Raw genomic sequence first — 14,026 nt, 5'->3', positions numbered from 1 at the left:
AAAGGTGTCCAAAGGGAATCTAGCATGAAGGTCTGGGTGATGATCTGAGCTCCACATAAAGTTCTGACTGAAATAAATGAATGCTTTGGAAACAATACCTGAACACTTCGTTGTACCCTAAAAGAACCATACTCTAAGAGTCCAGGCATGGTTCACTACTAAAGATCGGGGCCAGCACTTACGGACAATTGAGCTTTCCCTACTAATTTGGATTTTCATCATGATTCAATACTGATTCTCATATATATTTGGATGTGTTTCTAAACTTCCTATTCTATTCCATTCATTTGTCCATCTACTCTGCTGTCATTAAAAAAAAAATTAGTGGAAATGTATAGATCTCTTAATCTTTTTTCAAAACTTTTCTTAATATCATCATAAAAGTCTACCAGAATAGCATCAAGAATACTTCTAATTTTTTAAACCCTGATACTTTGATTTGGTCTACAGGAAATTGCTAAAATACTAAGAGAAAAGTTTACGCATTTTAGATAAATAAGTCTTGGTTCGACAACATGGAGCACCTCTCCACTCCAAGAGTTTTTCTTAGATGCCTTAGGAAAGCATATAGTTTATACCTATCTATCTACCTATCTAAAGTATGTTGATGAAAACAATAAAGAGATCAGCACCTATTAGAACCAAACCCAGAACACTGACAAGATCAAACGCAGGTGAGGATGTGGAGCAAAAGAAATTCTCATTTATTGCCCGTGGGAAGGCAGAGCAGCATAGCCACTCCGGATGACAGTTTATCAGCTTCTTACAAAACTAAACATACTCTTACCATATAACCCAGTAATCACACTCCTTGGTATTTATGTAAAGGAGTTGAAAACTTATGTCCATGAAAAATCTTGCACATGAACATTTATAGCAGCTTTATCCGTAAATGCCAAAACTTGGGAGCAACCAAGATGTCCTTCAGTAGGTAAATGGATACTGTGGTACGTCCACACAGAATATTGTTCAGTGCTAAAAAGAAATGCGCTATTAACCATGAAAAGACATGGAAGAAACTGAAATGCACATTACTAAGTGAAAGAAGCCAATGTGAAAAGGCTACATACTGTACGATTCCAGCTAGATGTCATTCTGGCAAAGGCAAAACTGCGGAAACAGTAAAAAGAGGTTGTCAAGGACTGGAGGGAGGGTGGAAGGAATAGGAGAACACAGATGGTTTTCATGGCAATGGAACTCATCTGTAGGATACTGTAGTGGTGGATGCATTTCCTTATATATTCGTCCAAACCTATAGTGCATACAATTCTGAGGATAAGAAGCATCTGAATAAGGACGCCTGGGTGGCTCAGCGGTTGAGCACCTGCCTTTGGCTCAGGTTGTGATCTCAGGGTCCTGGGATCAAGTCCTGCATCGGGTCCCTACAGGGAGCCCCTTCTCCCTCTGCCTGTGTCTCTGCCTCTCTCTCTGTGTCTCTCATGAGTAAATTTAAAATAAAAAATAAATGACACTGACAAGATTTAAAGAAATTCCTCCTCATACAGCCTTAAAGAATTGTTAACATCATCAACCTGCTACTTTTGTACCTAGCTTAATTACATGCAAAATGGTTTCACATTAAGGACTTCCATTTTAAATTTTATTATTCAAAATAAATCTTATTCATATAAATCTATTTAGTGTGTTTCTCTTTTCCCCCTCTTATAAAATATAATGAGATGGTCAAATAAGAAAGTGGTTTTGGTCATTTATGGTTTCTGGTCTTTCATTTTTTTCATAGAGTCATCTTTTTTTTTTTTTTCAGTCAACTTTTGATTCAAGTGGATCTTAAAACACTAGAAGACACTGGGGGAAATATTGGCGGTGTATTTTATGAAACATACTTTCATATGTTGTGAACTAGTAATCTCAATTATAGAACTCTGTATCCAAAGGACATTAATTCCAAAGAAGAAAACATGGATAGCAAAACAAGATTTTCAGTCTTTAATAGTGGGGGGAAAATGAGAAAAAAAAAATGTAAGACCTCACAGTAAGGGAATGTCTGAGTGAATTAGAGTGTCATATAGCCAATCAATACAATTTATATCAAAGATACATGATTCCAAGGATGCTGCAGTAGTATAAATGTGGCATAAAGGAGAAAAGATCTGCCTCATGAGAACAATCTTGGGAAGCGATTAGCATATCATCTTTATATTACATTAAAGGAGCCAAGGCTATAGTTAAGAAGCTTGAGCATTCTTCTGCTTCTAAGTGGCTAGGTAGGAATTTGAGTCTGCTATGTATTTTCCACTCTGCTACTTAAAACATCAGTGGAAATCCTAAATATATACAAGAAGTGCAGAAGTTGACAAATTTTTCTCTTATAATGATTATACAGGGCAGAAAAATTATTTTGAAATCTTAATAATAACTTGTTGATCAAGTACTAACATTTTGTCAAGACTTAGAAGTCAGGAGATAAAGAAATTGATATTAGAATATTTGTGAAAAAGTGAATACACAAATGGACAGTAGCCAGATCATATATGAAAAAAGAACTCTGACCCATAATCTCTGCAATCAGCCCAGAATTCAGTGAGTGAAGGTTTTGACCAAAACCTTGTCAGTGACTGTCAATTTCCCAATATTTCATTCCTCCCTTCTTCTACTTCCAACTCAGCACAAGCCAGAGAAAGGCAAATATGCTCCTCAAATTAATCGCATAAGATGCAACACTTCTAATTAACCAATCTCTAGCTTCCCCATGCCAACTATCCGCGGACTTCAAGGATGAAGTCTTCCATCTTTTTGAATATTAGAGCTTTTCCACTTTCCTGCTTTCCTTGGGAGTCTCTGTCGAATGTAAGTGATAATGGCTGACTCCCTTGCAACAATCTCTGAACTGCTTCTATTTATCCCCATTTGGATTATCTTTATTTCCACAGGTTTCTTAGATCACTCAACAAGATTTATTTACATCACCTACCACTACAGATCCCAATTTCAACTGGGTGCAAATTCCATGGAGACAATCCCCTTTGCTTTCAGGGGCTTATTGAGTCCTTGCTAACAGAGAAAGTTATGATGGTCTGAACCTTGCTCTCTTCATGTTGAGTTTCTGGGCAATTTATCTCTACTTGGTAATAAACTCAATGAATTTTTTTAGTTTCTCAGTATAAAAATTTTTTTAGTTTCTCATTATAAAATAATTTTTACACTTTATTTATGTTTTATGATTTACAGAGAATATTTAATAATCAGAACTCACCATTTGCAATATTGTACATTAAATTATAATATAACCCCTGCTACAAAAGCTATCTATGTTGACCCAAGATAAAAACTGTCTCTAGTTTAAATACATTAGAAATTAAAATATATATATATTAGAAAGTGGTCGTTAAGTGCTGAAAATCTAGAAGAATTCTCCAACATCTGCTCTCTTATCTCGACATTTGCTTCGAGCTTTTGTTCGAGCTTTGAAGGCTGCAGAGTTATACAGGTGCCTTTCAAAACAAGAGATCTTCATTGTTTTAAGTGTTGCAGCATCAAGCATCACGGGGGGTCCAAGCTCAAATACATTACGAAGGAATTCATTGATACTGCATCCCTGATCCAAGAACTTCCTTAAAGGTGTCATAGGTGTGTTTTTTGACCCAGCAATCAATATACATTCGTTCAGGATCAAATTTAACAGTTTCTGTTGGAAAATCCCGTTCCTCCACTGCCCTCAGGATGTCTCTGAACACTGACCGCTGCTTTCTCTTGTCCACTTTGGCACGGTGCTTACTTCCATCTGTAGCCAAAGCCCTAAGCATCTGAGTCAAAGATTCCATGTCTTCATAAAAAAAAGTCACTCTCCATCCCTCTGGCCAATTCAAACATAAGTCCCAAAGATTCACCAGCAGCTATTCTCATGTTGACATCATCAGAAGAGAGGAGGCTTGGAAGTTTATGGAAATGCATCTAGAGCTTTTTCTTCACTTCATTGATTGGGCATATGGTCAATAATAATGTCCACGCAAGAAGCGAGCTGAACTCTGCTCTCTTCATGTTTAGTTTCTGGGCAATTTATTCTCTACTCGGTAATAAACTCAATGAATTTTTTTAGTTTCTCAGTATAAAAGTTTGGTTTACACTGTACTGTAGTCTACTAAGTGTGCAATAGCATTGCATCTAAAATTATAATGTACATAAATAAAAATACATTCTTGCTAAAAAAATGAAAACCATCATCTGGGATTTCAGCAAGTACATTCTTTTGGCTGGTGGAGGGTCTTGCCTTAATGTTGAAGGCTCCTGACTGACTAGGGTAGTGGTTGTTGAAGGATAGGGTGACCATGGCAATTTCTTAAAATAGGACAACAGCGATGAAATTTGCCACATAGAGGGGTTCAACCATATGAAGCAACAACTCATCTATTAAAATATTATCATGAGATTGCTGCCAGTCATATCTTCAGGCCCCACTTCTCATTCTAGTTCTATTTCCACCATATCTGCAGTTACTTCCTTTCTTCCTTCTCCCCCAAGTCATCCACGAGGGTTGGAATCAACTACTTCCAAACTTCTGTTAATGTTGATATTTTGACCTCTTCCCATGAATTGTGAACGTTTTTAATGGCATCTAAAATGGTGAATCTTTTCAGGAAGGGTTTCAATTTACTTTGCTCAGATCCATTAGATGAATCACTATCAATGGCAGCTTGGGCCTTACAAAATGGTACAAAAACAATCATATTTCTTAAATAATAAGACTTGAAAGTCAAGATTACTCCTTGATCCGTGGGCTGCAGAGTGGATGTTGTTAGCATGAAAGTAGGCATTAGGGAAGTCTGGGTGGCTCAGAGGTTGAGTGTCTGCCTTTGGCCCAGGGCGTGATCCTGAAGACCCGGGATCGAGTCCCACATCGGGCTCCTGGCATGGAGCCTGCTTCTCCCTCTGCCTCTGTCTCTGCCTCTTTCTGTGTGTCTCTCATGAATAAATAACTAAAATTAAAAAAAAAAAAAAAGAAAGTAGGCCTTAATCTCCTTACACATTTCCACCAGAGCTCTTGGGTGACCAGGTGCATCGTCAATGAGCAGTCAATCTATCTTAAAAGGAATCTTTCTGCCTCAGTAGTCAGTGTCAACAGTGGTCTTAAAATTTTCTTGTGAACCACATTGCAAAGAGATGTTCTGTCATTTAGGCTTTGTTGTTCCATGTACCGAGCACGGGCTGAGTAGATACAGCATTATTCTTAGGGGCCCTACAATTTTTGGAATGGTAAATGAGCAATGGCTTCCTCCTAAAGTTACCAGCGTTAGCCCTAACAAGAGAGTCAGCCTATCTTTTGAAGCTTTGAAGCTAAGACATTGACTTCTCCTCTCTAGCTATGGAAATCCCAGATGGCCATCTTCTTCCAGGATAAGACTATTTTGTCTACATTGAGAAGCTATTGTTTAGTGTAGCCACCCTCATTAATTATCTTTTTTTTTAAAGATTTTATTTATTTATTCATGAGAGACACGGAGAGAGAAAGAGAGAGAGAGAGAGAGAGAGAGAGAGAGAGAAGCAGAGACACAGGCAGAGGGAGAAGCAGGCTTCATGCAGGGAGCCCGATGTGGGACTCGATCCTGGGACTCCAGGGTCATGCCCTGGGCTGAAGGCAGGTGCTGAACAGCTGAGCCACCAGGGATCCTCTAATTATCTTAACTATTATTATCATTAGCTAGATCTTCTGGATAACTTGCTGGAGCTCCTATATCAGCACCCGCTGCTTCATTTTGCACTTTTATGTTATAAAGATTATGTTTTTTTCTTTAAGCCTTATGCCAATCTCTGCTAGCTTCAAACTTACCTTCTGAGGCTTCCTCCCTTCTCTCAGCCTTTATAGAATTGAAGAGAGTTAGAGACTTGCTCTGGATTAGGCTTTGATTTAAAGGGATGTGGTGTGTGTGATCTTCTATTCAGACTACCAAAACTGTCTCCACATCAGCAATAAGGCTGTTCTGCTCCTTATCATTCATATGTTCACCAGAGTAGCACATTTAATTTTTCTTCCAGAACTTTTCCTTTGCCTTCACAACTTGATTAACTTTTTAGCACGAGAGACCTAGTTTTTGGCCTACCTCAGCTGATAACATGCCTTCCTCATAAGCATAATCATTTCTAGTGTTTGACTTAAAGTGAAAGACTTAAGACTCTTCCTTTTACTTGAATATTTAGAGTCCATTGTACAGTTATTAATCATCTTAATGTCACAACTGTTGTGTCTTAGGGAATAAAGAGGCCTGAGGAGAGGGAGAGAAAAGGGGAACAGCAGGTTGTCAGTAGTCAGAACATACACTTATATCGATTAAGCTTGTTGTCTACATGGGTATGGTTCTTGGCCCCACAAGATAATTATAATACAACATCGAAGATCATTGATCACATCACCATAACAAATATAATAATGAAAAAAATTGTAAATATTCAGAGAATTGCCAAAATGTGATACAGAGACATGGAGTGAGCAAATGCTGTGGGGAAAATGGTGCCAATAAGCTTGCTTGACGTAGAGTTATCACAAACCTTCAATTTGTGAAAAAAAGAAAAAAGCAATATCTTCAAAGTACAATGAAGCAAAGTGCAGTAAAATCAGTTATGTCCGTATTTGGCAATTGAGTATTTAGTATCATCAGACATTTTACAAGCAATGAGGATTTAACTATGAACAAAAAGTTCAATCTCATGGATCTTCTTATTCAAAAGGCAAGGAGGGGAGGAATAGACAATAAAGCATCATAAGGGACAGGATGGCAGGGCAGCCAGAGAAGGCTTCACTGGTGTGTCATATGAGGGGAGACAGGAGACAACCAAAGGAAGAGTCTTCCAGGGAATAGTCCCGAAGCTAGACCATGCTAGACGTGGTCAAGGTATGGCAAGGAGCACAGTGAAAACTATCTGTATTATGTTTTTAAAAAGAAAAATGCAAAATTGTAAATTCCCTTTGAGGAAAAGAAAAAAGTTAAGCAGATTTTAAAAGATTACAAAAACATGCCAGGAATTTAATGTATGTTTTGCTTGGGTGATATGAGACTCTGAGTGATACATTTTCTTAGTTCCTTTTTTCTTTTCTATAATACTCAATTTTTCTTACTATGTAGGCAGCAGCAAAGTACTTGTAGAAATGAGGTTACATGACTAGAAAACAAGTAATATTTGTAATGTCTTCATTTATGTTCAAATATTTTTATGTCTAAGTATATTTCTTAAATTCTATGCCTCAGCTACAAAACAATTATAATTTAGCATTGATATTTCTACATTTTATGGTCATTTAAAAAAAATGAATAATTAAATGATCCCCTTGGAATCTGACAAAAACACAGCCTTTAACATTGACCATCTTTTGCAATGTGTTTTGACAATTTTCTTGACCTAATATTTCTATTATGCTTCAAAATATACAAAAATAAATATTTCACTAGAAGCTGCAACATGTATGGCCATGGGTGAAAGGATTGGGGGTATTTTTGATTTGTTTAGCCTCAGGAGATACTCAAAATATGAAAGAGGTAGTTTTAAGTTTCTACTGCTTTTTTTTCCCCGAAGAAGTGAAGTATAAATCCCAGAAATTCTTTATGCTTATAGGACATGAACATTATAGAGATGAGAGCATATAGAGAGAGGAGCATATAAAGACGAATAACAAGAGTGCAAAAAACAAAATTTCTTGAGTGTGTAAGCTTAAGTTATAAAGGAAAACTCAGGCAAATTCTCTCTTAAATTCACTTACCTAAAGGCCATAGAACCAAGCACTGTTCTAAGGATCATAACGATAGATTTGAGGGGATGGAGAGTGTTTGAATAGTTGTGACAGTCATATATGATCTATTGCCATCAGGTTCCCTCTCTTCCTTAAGTTTTCTTTCTCTTCTTTTTTACACTATAATTGAAGGGTGTGGGGGGAGTGTGGGTGCTGGTATATTCACAGAGAATAACTGTAATAATTTTTATGTCATCCAATGAAAAAAGGTTAATGTAAGACATATCCGCACCCCCCCCCCCAAAAAGAAAAAGCTATGTTTTACAGACCTAAATAACTATATGGTATTTTTAAAAAAATAAATACCAAAAATTATTCTAATAGGTGCATGGTATTTTTAATTAACAAATTGCAACTAAGTTTAAGTTTTATATAATGATTAAGTATATATTATATTAATAATCATCAAATGTACTTATCTGAAATGTTTTTAGACTAAAATTAAAAATTTACTAATAGCTTTATATTTACTGTTAAAATTTGTTTTTATAATGAGTCATTACTATTATAACTAGTCACATTTTATTTTTTTACAACTAGACTATGGATAAAAATTATCTTAATCATTCAGTATCTCTACATTTTCAGTCAACACAGTGTCAGAATATTTTAAATACAAATTTTCTTAAGAACAGTTCTTAAGACTAGTTAGCATTTCAAATAGGAGAAAAATTTCTATTTCAAATTTAAATATTATTTGAGAAAACTGTGTCCCTTCCTAAAAAGCAAACAAATAAAAAACATTAAAACTACTTGTTCAATTTTGTATCTTCTTACCGTCCCTGCAGTTCTTCTGTATCAAATGTAGAGCTGGAGGTTGTATCTTCAGAGTTAGATATCTGCTCAACGTTCTTCCCTCTTCCATAAGTGGCAATTAATGGATGATATCTGTCCATAAAGAGAAAAAGAGAAAATGTATATAAGTTCCAGCATTACAAATAGTTATAGTCACAACACATAATCATCAAGTCAAAACCTTAGACATTAGCTAATACCTTCCTAAGTTTGCCACACACTGGCTGCTGACCTCAAGCCTCCTTTCAAGCCAATTCCACTAACAGACCCCATTTTCATTTCACATACTCCCATTCTCAGTGCTTTTCTTCCTGCCATCACAAATAAACAACTAGCGAGGGAGAAAAAGTTGCTTTAGGTTATCGCTGGTATATTAGTTTGGTAAGGTTGCTGTAACAAAATACCACAGACTGCACGGCTTAAGCAACAGACATTTATTTTTCTCACAGTTATGGAACCTGGAAGTCCAAGATCAAGGTGCCAAGAGGGTTGGTTTCCTCTGAGGCCCGTAAGGGTTGGATCTGTTCCAGGGCTCTCTCCCTGGCTAGGAGATGACAGTGCTTTGCTGACTCTTCACCTAAAAGTTGCCCCTCTGGCAACAAGCACCTTTGGTGTCTCTATGTCCTAATCTTAGTCAACCTGGATTAGGACCTACTCTACTGCATATTTTAATTTAACATCTCTTTCAAAGCCCTCTCTCCAAATACAATCATCCCAATTCTGAGGTACTGGGGGTTAGAATGTTGACATATAGTTTTGAGGAGGTAGGAATAGGAGACAATTCGGCTCATAACAGTTGGGTCTAACAGCAAATTGGCAAAGTGAAGACAAGTAACTCAGGGACTGAAACATATCCAGTAAAGAATAAATCTTTTCCCCATGCCTGAAAGAGCCCATCACTTATTAATAGACAAATGGTTTCAGAATTTCAGTGAGAGGAATGAGGCAATATGCAAGTTAAAGCTAAATGTAAAATATCTAAATATAGTTCTCTCATTTAACACAGTTCCACTTATTTTTTTAAATAAGTGGAAATAAACATTTTTATTTACTAAAATATAGTAAATAAATATTTTTATTTACTAAACCCACTTTTACTAAGCTATAGAACCCATTCGCCAAAGAAGAGAGCTAACAAGTGGTGCTGATAAGCAGAGGCTATGTGCTCAATGTGGTAGATAGGCCACAGCTACTCAAGCCACAAAAGTCACAATTACAGAAAGCTTCATTCCCATCACAAAAGAGAGACAAAAACAGAAAAGAGAACAGGAAGAATTAGATTGAGCTTAGAGTTATTTGCAATTTTTATTAAATGTTCATAGTTCCCACATCCTAAAGGTATTATTGCTTGGTCGTGAGGAAGTTACTTACCTCTCTTCGCTTTTACCTCTTTGAAAAAAATAAATGTAATGCTCCTAGAATTTTCAATATTGAAAATATTAAAATAATACTGAGAGGATAAATAGTCCATGGTCAACACGATTCTATTTCTTTTTAAATTAATGATGGAGCAAACTACAAAAAAGAATGTTCTAAAAAGTCATTTGGGGGAGATGAAAGAAGATGGTGAGATTTCCTTCCCATCGAACTAGCCAAAAGTAGCTTCACAAGATTTATAAATGTAAACAAGTTATTTTAGATATACAGTGTTGTTTTTAGACCAATGGATATTTTAAGCATATATATATGTATCTCCTAGTTGCATATACCCAAACTTTTTTTTTTAATTAATTAATTTATTTGAGAAAGAGAGAGTCGGGGGAGGGGCAGAGGGAGAGGGAGAAAGAGAGAATCTTCAAGTAGACTCCCTCTGAGCACAGAGCCTGGCATGAGGCTCCATCTCAGGACCCTGAGATTGTGACCTGAGCTAAAATCAAGAATTGGCCGCTTAACCAACTGAGCCCCTGTATCCAAATTTTTTAAATGATGAAGAAAATTTAAAGGAACAGGACCTTTTTTTATAAAATGGAGGATCCTTTCAGAGCATAGATATTCATCAGTAATTTATGTCTTTAAATTTTTATACACATGGTTTGCTTAAACCAAGATAAAGCAAGGTACATATGTCCAGTATTGCAAAGAAAATACTGTATTCAACTATGGTTCATATATTTAATGGATTATGAATCCTTTAGTTTATAAAGTTCAATTTAGACTTTAAAAATAAACATCTGAATGTATGTATAAAAATTATTTCTCTCTCTTCTTTTCTCTTTTCTCTCCCTCACCCCGTAGTATTCATATGGAATTAATGATCAAAATATATTACTAAAATGTGAATAAAGTAGGTGGAAGAAGAATAGGAAAACAAAAAACTAGAAAAGTACCTATGTATAATTAAAATTTTGCCTTAAAATGAAATTATAAGGAAAATACTTTTATGTTGTTTTGACTTCATTAGCTGTAATGTAAATTTCTGTTCATTGCATTTTACTTCCTCATTGACTATTAAAATTAGAAATGCATATTCATACATGAAAAGTTTTGCCATTTAGTTTAATAAGAATATACTTAAGAATTCTGAAAACTTATCAGACTAAAACAGCTAACAAAACAATAACAATATTCAAAATTTGAATAAAATTTTTACATTACTAATATGTAAAAAATAAAAATGAAAGAGTCTTGTATAGATAAATCATCTTTAGCCCGACGCTATTAACCCAGATGTTTTGTTATTGACTATGTCACTATTTGCTGAAATCACTGTCCTGAAATACTTCAAATTCCAGTGCCACCGGGAATTCATCTGTACACTCAGCCTACCTGCAGTTCTTATATCGATTGGACCCTACAAACAAGTGAAATCAGGGATCCCTGGACCCATGGGATCAGAATCCATAATACGGCTCGCCCTACTGTGGTGCCTATTTCAGCTGTGGTTGCACTTTGAGGCTCATGGTTCTTTCCTTATGATCAAATCCAATGCAATTGTTAAAAGATATGCAGTATCACCTACACAGTAAGACCATTAAAAGAGGCATATTCCTCAGCTGTGAATCCATAAATATCTTGGCAAGATAGATCCACTTCTTGCTGAAGAAGACCGACTAAATTTGTTGGTTCATCACTTAGAGCAATCATAAGGGCTGTTCTGGAGCAAGAGAGACACATGAATGTGTATTTATGGATCTTAGACATATATTATACTTTTTAAAAAAAGTCTTCTAAATTTACTATTCAAATGTGGAATCTCTAACGGGGAAAGAGTTAGGGCAAGGATTAAAAGGTGGGGCAGATTTGCTAAAAAAGGTGCACCAATCACAGGTTATCATGGAGTTTAAAAATAGAAGAGTCTCTAGGAAGCTGCTCGCTCAATGGTTTTCAATCCTTGTTCCCTGGAACCCTGGTGTTTTCAAGATGTCTCAAAATACTAGGGAGGGGCAACCTGGGGCTCTGGGTCCCCTAGCCCCATTTAACTATAGCAAGTAGGATTTAGAGATTTTCTGTGTAAGATTCAAATTCTAAGGTTATAAATACTACTATTACTATTAATGACCTACCAATTTGGTCCAACTGTTTGATTTTACAGAAAAACACATCCTGGGAATCTAGGTAGTTTGGCCGAAATATATGGCCAGATCTTTTATCAATATCACAAAATATATTTACAAATATACACAAACACACACACACACATTGTCTTGTTAGGAAGCTATAGTTATAGCTTAATTTAACTTGCTATTGTTAAATGCTCTTATTTGGCGTGTATTATACCTTTGATTGTTATCTGAAGCATTCACATCTGCTCCTCTTTTCAGAAGATACTCTACCATTTTTGCATTATTTTCAGTAATGGCAAGTAACAGTGGAGTATACCCATCCTGAAAAAAAGATTTCAAAATGATTACTTAAAATACTATACGTACATTATATGCCTTTTAGATTTAAGTTCAATCTAAAAGACACTCTAATTTTTAAAAAGTTTTGATACATAACAAAATATGATTTCAGAGACTAAGAAAATAGACTGGAGGTGGGTCATTCAAAAATAAAATTAAAGTTTTTACTTTAGGCCTAACTTGAATTGTGGACAAGAGCAGCCTGGAGTATTTAAGCAACACACATCACACGCTTCAGGCAAGTATTACAAACCATCAATTGCATTTAGACCTCCAAGGTTGGCATTTGTTTTGGGCTGTCATAGAGAGAAAATTTCAGTGACCTTAAGTGTTAGGACGCTTAAACAAGAAAATAACAACAACTCATCTCAATAGGAGAGTTGGATTCCTTTTAGGACAGTGATTTTCCAATTTAATCCTATTATCATTATCTGTGAGTATTTAAGTTAAGACAGGAAAAAATGCAGACTTACGGTTTTTAACCGATATCAACTTATAGGGAAATCAGATATTTCCCATTTGATATAGGCCTTTGAACACTTATCATTGTTAAGTATAGCATTGTTTTGGGGTTCAGTGTTACAGTCTGAAATGAAATGGACCAAGACTTTTTTTTTTAAGACGTTATTTATTTATTCATGAGAGACACAGAGAGAAAAACAGGGACACAGGCAGAGGGAGAAGCAGGCTCCCTGTGGGGACCCCGATGGGGAACTCGATCCCAGGACGTGGGATCACGCCTGAGCAGAAGGCAGACGCTCAACCACTGAGCCACCCAGGAGTCCCTGGACCAAGACTTTTAAAAAAGGAAAACCTTACCAGTATTTGATAATCTCATTCTTCTTTTTCTTTTCCCCAATTTCATTTTGGAAAATTCATGCTTCATACAACATGTGTTTCATCAGATATGAATTATCTGTAATAAATACCTTCTTCCATTGCTTTCTCTAAAATATGTTATTTTCAATAGACTTATCTTGATCTTCAAGATTAGCTTTGTGTTCAAGCAATTTTTCAACTAAGGAGACACTTTGGCCACAGACGGCACAATGGAGCGCAGTATTGCCGTCTAAATCTGCCAGATTCGGGTCTGCACCATGTCCTAGAAGAATGGTAGCACAGTCCTCCTTAGCACACTGTACTGCCTGTCAAGACAACAAGAACAGATGAGCAACCAACCCATTACTCAGGATATGACGTATTAAAACTGTTTAATACTATGTTTTAAACTGAAATCCAACAAAAGTTAACTAGAAGAACTCAGATGCATTCCAACTGAAAAGGAAAAATTAACACACCTTAGTCAATGGAGATCGGTTTTCACTATCGCAGACATTTATTTTGCGCAGTTGCTCAATTAAGAGAGAGACAATATTTGAATATCCATTAGCACAGGCCAGGTGCAAAGGTGTTCTACATCAATATAACAAAACACAGAGTTAGAGAGAAGTCTTAGTTTGAGAAGTTACAATACCCAAGAACATGCCAGATCATATATTGTTAAGATATTTGCTTTGTGTGCTTACTGATATTCATATACAAGTTATATTAATTACAATTGTTTCTTACTGTATTAAAAGGGCCATGCAAATGCCCTTAAGATCAAATGCTGAACTGGTTTCACTTCAAAGTAAGTTTATAATGAGTCAAA

General features: G+C 35.9%; 1 long non-coding RNA gene and 1 pseudogene across 1 annotated transcript in view; both read right to left on the bottom strand.

Moving 5' to 3' along the window:
* LOC144288505 (uncharacterized) overlaps positions 1 to 14,026 on the bottom strand; it is a 683,266-nt gene that overhangs the window by 41,828 nt on the left and 627,412 nt on the right. The gene's annotated exons all lie outside the window — the stretch shown is intronic.
* Positions 3,165 to 4,744, bottom strand: LOC144288239 (interferon-related developmental regulator 1 pseudogene; annotated as a pseudogene).

This window comes from Canis aureus, chromosome 18 (genome assembly GCF_053574225.1).
Source record: "Canis aureus isolate CA01 chromosome 18, VMU_Caureus_v.1.0, whole genome shotgun sequence".
In the NCBI taxonomy this organism is placed as follows: domain Eukaryota; kingdom Metazoa; phylum Chordata; class Mammalia; order Carnivora; family Canidae; genus Canis; species Canis aureus.
This window is presented reverse-complemented; position numbering and strand designations above follow the sequence as displayed.